Source organism: Octopus bimaculoides, chromosome 4 (assembly GCF_046866305.1).
Source record: "Octopus bimaculoides isolate indiv1 chromosome 4, ASM4686630v1, whole genome shotgun sequence".
In the NCBI taxonomy this organism is placed as follows: domain Eukaryota; kingdom Metazoa; phylum Mollusca; class Cephalopoda; order Octopoda; family Octopodidae; genus Octopus; species Octopus bimaculoides.
The window spans coordinates 114,747,720-114,753,832 of NC_142931.1; the positions used below are offsets into that span (position 1 = coordinate 114,747,720).

At 37.1% G+C, this 6,113-nt stretch overlaps 1 long non-coding RNA gene across 1 annotated transcript in view; it reads left to right on the plus strand.

Annotated features, from left to right (window-relative positions):
* The first annotated feature begins 390 nt into the window (after window positions 1-390).
* LOC149136207 (uncharacterized) overlaps window positions 391-6,113 on the plus strand; it is a 36,261-nt gene continuing 30,538 nt past the window's right edge. Inside the window, exon 1 of the long non-coding RNA XR_016241337.1 lies at window positions 391-747. This is a non-coding gene — a long non-coding RNA (uncharacterized LOC149136207). The remainder of the gene's footprint in view (window positions 748-6,113) is intronic.

Here is a 6,113-nt window from a genome sequence, read left to right on the forward strand (position 1 = left end):
CATAGAGAGGAGGAGGAAACGAAGGATGAGGAGGAGGATAGGGTGTAAATGACTGTAATTATAGGTACAGTTATACAAATAAGAAATTCGATTTTAAAATTTCATGGAAGTTGAAATTATGAATGTATGCCATATTTCCTGGTGGCAAAAGTATATTTCCAAAGTCACTCATCATGGGACGAATAACAGTGCAGTTTCCTTAATAATGCATATGATTTTTTTTTGTTTTCTTTTCAAACGATTGTCATCAATACACTTTGGAAAGTATGAATTTCGATTAGGCTAATGAAATTGTGAAAAAGAAAGCTCGTGAATTTTGTTATCTTTCTCTTATCCAGAAAAATAAACGAAATCTAAATCTATTGTGTCTGGGGAGAGTCATTTTCTTACTGTGCCTTAAAATTTAACACACTCACCGGTAAAATTTCCACTTATTTTTCTTTTTATTTTCCTAAAATTTTCGTTGCGTCTTGCAACCTTATCAATAGTCTTGACTGTCCGTTATTTACGCTGCGTTCTTTTTTGCTTACACACGAAATCATATAAGAAATCTTTCAAACCAAATCCAAAAACGAAATCAAAATCGTTTTTAACTATTTAGTAACGTGCTCATAATCGTTGCTTTTTTTTTTTTTTTGGCACTTCAATTTAATCAGAAAACCAGAATGGTTTATAGATATTTGGCAACCAAGCAAGCAGACTAATTGTGCTAGTAAAACTGCAATATAAGTCGAAGTTATAAAATCGGTATAGTCTCTGTTTCTTTTTCTCTTGCTTCTCTTATTTTATTTCTCTTAGATAAAGTCTATAACCCAAAAGGGCAGATTTTCTATTCCTTTCATGTAACATTTATTTACATTGTATAGATTCTTTGATTGTTATTGCTTCGCTAAATATTTCTATGCATTTTCCACTATCTTTTCTCATCTGTTTACTTCACAAGTTTATTTGTTTGTTTCCTTCACGCGTTATAATCTTCCTCTTTTTATTCGTGTGCTTTGTAGCTTTTTGATTTGTATGTTTGTCTATCTTTGCATCTGTATGTACGTACGTATGTATGCATGTATGTATGTGTCTTTATATGAGAATGTTTCTGTGTTTGTTTTGTGCTTGTACCCAACCACCGATTAACCGATTGACAACCGGTATTAATTCGTTTACGTCCCCGTAACTTAGCTTTTCGGCCAGAGACCCATACAATAAGTACCAGGCTAAAGAAAACAATTTTTACTGCGGTCGATTTATTCGCCTAAAACACAACAAGGCGGTGCTGCAGTATGGCCAAAGTCTAGTGACTAAAAGAAGTAAAGATAAACATTGTTCCGTTGATTGAGCGACAGAGTACTCATCGTTGAAAACCGACAGAAGTTTCATAGCATAACGTCACAATTTCCTACTAAACATCTATGCCGTTATTTTAGCAATAACCGCACACCGAATGGCTGACTATATTTTGTCCTTTTAAAAGTTAACGCTAACAGACGTCCAACTAACAAGGAATGTAAGTCACATAATAAGTACCGGGATCATTTCAGCCACACTTCAATTGGTCGACATTGGATGATTTCTATGGCAATTAAGGCTATGATTTTTATGCGCAATTGTAAAAATCATACGGAGTCATTGCACAGAGAATTTCGACAAATACACATACACACACACATACATACATACATACATACATACATACATACATGCATACATGCATGCATGCATGCATACATACATTCATACATATGTACGTATGGACATACGTACTTATATACATAGATACGTATATATGTATGTATGTATGTGTGTATGCATGTATGTATGTATATAGTGTTTTCCTATTATTCTGTTATGTGCAAAGCTTCTCGAAGAAATGTTAAATTCCTTCTAGAGTCATACAAGACGTTAGTTTCTAAAATTTGACATTTTATATAAATGAATGCCACAACTGACGTTCGTTTCATCGATACGAAGTTGACTGTACTACTGTTCATATATTCAAGAGGATTCCTTATTCTGTTCTTGATATAAGTTCCAGATTTCTTAAAAGTATCAGAACTTACCATTTTCAATTAACGAAGCGTAAAACGAAGTGGAAAATGAAAATGCACGAAATGGAAAATAAAAGTGCAGAGTTTATGAACGGCTGAAGTTGAAGCACAAAAATCAAATTTATTTTGTCTCATAAATGTAGCTTTGTTTCGCACACTCTCAAGCACATAAAAACGCGTGCACATGCACACTCATACACACACATACACTTGAATATTCAGATGTACATATATATGTATATTTACTATATTATATACGAATATATATATATATATACGCATGTAATGCATAAGTAGTGCTTGTATATGTATATATATATGTATATATATATATATATATATATATATATATATATATATGTATGTATGTATGTATGTATATATATATATGTTGTTGGCACTCCGTCGCTTACGACGTCGAGGTTTCCAGTTGATCCGATCAACGGAACAGCCTGCTCGTGAAATTAACGTGCAAGTGGCTGAGTACTCCACAGACACGTGTACCTTTAACGTAGTTCTCGGGGGATATTCAGCGTGACACAGTGTGACAAGGCTGACCCTTTGAATTACAGACACAAGAGAAACAGGAAGTAAGATAAGAGTGAGAGAAAGTTGTGGTGAAAGAGTACAGCAGGGTTCGCCACCATCGTGGAGTTTTAGGTGTTTTCGCTCAATAAACACTCACAACGCCCGGTCTGGGAATCGAAACCGCGATCCTATGACCAAGAGTCCGCTGCCGTAACAACTGGGCCATTGCGTCTCCACTATATATAGTTGACATCTCCGCTGAGTCAGTCGCTCGCGCTATGATATCAGGCTGGATATCACGTTTTGGTGTTCCCTCAAGGATCACCATTGATCAGGGCCGACAGTTTGAATAATTGCTCTTTCGGGAACTTTCCTATCTCCTGAGCGTGCAACATTTGCACACGACAAGCTACCACCCCGCGTCTAACGAGATGTTAGAGCATTTTCACCGTCAATTGAAGGCAGCTCTTTGTGCATCACCAGATCCACCAAGATGGATCGAGTACCTTCCAATTCTCCTTTTAGGTTGTCGGTCCTCCGTGAAAGCAGTCTTGGGTTTTTCTGCTGCTGAACTACTTTATCGGTTACCGTTATCATCGCCTGACCAGATTTTGGCGCCAACGAATAATTCTACAAAGGATTTTTCTTTATACGTCGACCGATTGCGATCATACTTCTGTCATCTGCCACCTTTGAGCACTCGGTCACAATCCGTGAAGTCTGCAGTTCCTAAGGACATTTCTACGTGGACCCATGCATTCATCTGCACCGACGCTGTGAGGCATCCTCTCATAGCTCCATACTCTGGACCTTGCTGGATTGTTAATCGCACAGACAAAGTGTTCACAGTAGACCTTAACGGAAAAAGTGATTATGTCTGTGGATAGACTCAAGAAGGTATATACTGACACTCATACACTTGAGCCTCACCCTCGCATCCACCACATTTACAATACCTTCGCAAACAACTTCCATACCACCAGCATAGCTTTCGCAACCACCATCGCCAACGCCCAAAACCTCCAGACCTTACGTTACGTGCACAGATTGCACCACACTTTGGCCAAGCAAACTTTCTAAATCTGTTTATATTTGTTCTTGTGGGTACAACAATTCATGTACAAATTGCAAATTTTAACTGTTTTGCTGAATTTTTATATTTTCTGTATTGTATAACATGTTCTTTACATTTAATTTTATAAATATTGTGTTTGCGTGCGTTGTTTGCGCTTTGCCAGCGTCTGTAATCACCTTTTCCCACACTTTTGGCTTTCTTAACTTACGTATCGACCTTTCTTACTACTTACATGTAGGCGCTGTGTGTGAACACCGGTGATGTCATTAATGTGATAAAGTTTATTTACTTTAAAACGGGGAATAACACTGAATTATCTCCTCTTGCACGTAGTTGGCAGCTAGGCGACGCTGAACGGCATAACTATAAATGACAGTCGTCTCCATATTCAAACAATCGCGTTTTTTGCTCTATACGGATATACACGTCGACCCACGCAGAACATTTCTCTTTTGGCTGATCTACGTTTGCAAGTCCAGGATGGTAGCTGAAATTGGTTAAACTAATTTCCTTGGGACTTAAAACTCTCTTTTGTTCTCACATTACGCACCGATAGCAGACAATACAAGCGGTCGTTAGATAAGTACTTTCCTTTGACTTATTCTTGTGTCAAATTGTGATGTCGACCTGAAGTCTGGCAACACGTGCCCAAGAAATTCTTAAGTGAATTGCAACCAGCGTTCATATGTCCTTAGTATGAATACGTTTCTTTGAATCGAGTTTCCACTTGTATAAATACGTTGGAATTGAACTTCAATTTGTATGTGTACATTTTCACTGTGTTACAATAAATCTTTTGTTGAAGACATTATGAACTCTCTGTGTCGTCGTAGTTATTCGTTGCTAACGAATTAACCATACAAAATATTTTAGTCGTCCCTTTAAAAGAAACGCTAAAATCTCTTAACATGTAACTAATGGGAGCCTGGATAACCCACGAACGAAGAATGTTTATCCACCGATGCAGCGTTGAGTAATTATTCTTACTGTTCGATATTAACGTAGAGAGAGAAAGAAAGAGAGAGACACAGAGAGAATGAGAGTGAGAGAGAGAATGAGAGAGATTGTGAGAAAGGGAGAAAGTTACAGAGAAAGAATGAGAGATAGAGAGAAAGAGAGATAGAGAGATAGATAGATAGATAGATAGATAGATAGATAGATAGATAGATAGATAGATAGATAGATAGATAGATAGATAGGGAGAGAGAGAGAGAGACAGACAGAAAGAGAGATAGATGGAGAGAGACAGACAGACAGACAGATAGATGGAGAGAGACACAGAGAGAGAATGAGAGTGAGAGAGGGAAAGAGAGATATAGAGAGAAAGAGAGAGAGAGAAAGAGAGAGAGAGAAAGAGATAGATAGATAGATAGATAGATAGATAGATAGATAGATAGATAGATAGATAGATAGATACAGGGGGAGGGAAGGAAGGAGAGAGAATGAGAGAGCGAGAATGAGAGTGAGTGAGAGTTGGAGAATGAGAGTTGGAGAATGAGAGTGAGAGAGAGAGAAAGAGAAATAGATTCATAGAGAAAGAGAGATAGATAGAGAGATAGATTGTGAAAAAGTGATAGATAGATAAATAGAGAGAGAGAGATAGTTAGAGAGAAAGATATAGATACATAGATAGACAGGTAGATAGTTTCCGCGTTGTAACTAACACAGATAGAAAACCGAGAGTAAGAGAGAGAGAGAGAGAGAGAATAAGAGAGGTAGAGACGGAAATAGAGAATAAGACAGAGATATACAGAGAGTAAAGGATAGAGAAAAAGAAGGACAGTTGGATTTAAGCTTACTGGACTGAACATTTCATATATCTGCTTATCCAGGAACAATAAATTATGGCTTGATTCCTGATAACTCGATCAATCTATCTAATGAAACACAACCTTCATTTAGTGCGTCAGTCAGCAGTCATTGAACTAGGTGGAAGCTGCGTTATTTATTGCTCAAATCTGATTTTATGTTGCCATAACTTGTCTATATGTCTTGATTAGCGATCAAAACAAAGGGTTTGTTTTAAGGTTCAAAAACTTTTATTCTTGGGATAGAATCGAAGTTCAAATCTACGAGTCTTTAATGAAATAAACGTGATGGAAATTTTAGGGTAAGCGACATGGTAAGAAGGAAAATTATATAACGTCTGCCTTGATAAATATATGTATGTGTGTGTGTCTGTGTGTCTGTGTATGTATATACATATATATACTTTATTTAAAAGCAGCAGAAATATAACAAACGACTGTTACTCTGAGTTTCACGTTCCCGTTCATCGGACAGTTTTGTTGCACATTTCATATGCTTACTCCGGTATACATATATATATATATATTTGTTTCATTTATTTCACTGCTGCCATTCTGGAGCACCGCCTTTAGTCGAACGGTTCGACCTCAGGACTTATTCTTTGTAAGCCTAGTACTTATCCAATCGGTGACTTATGCCGAACTGCTAGATACAGGCAA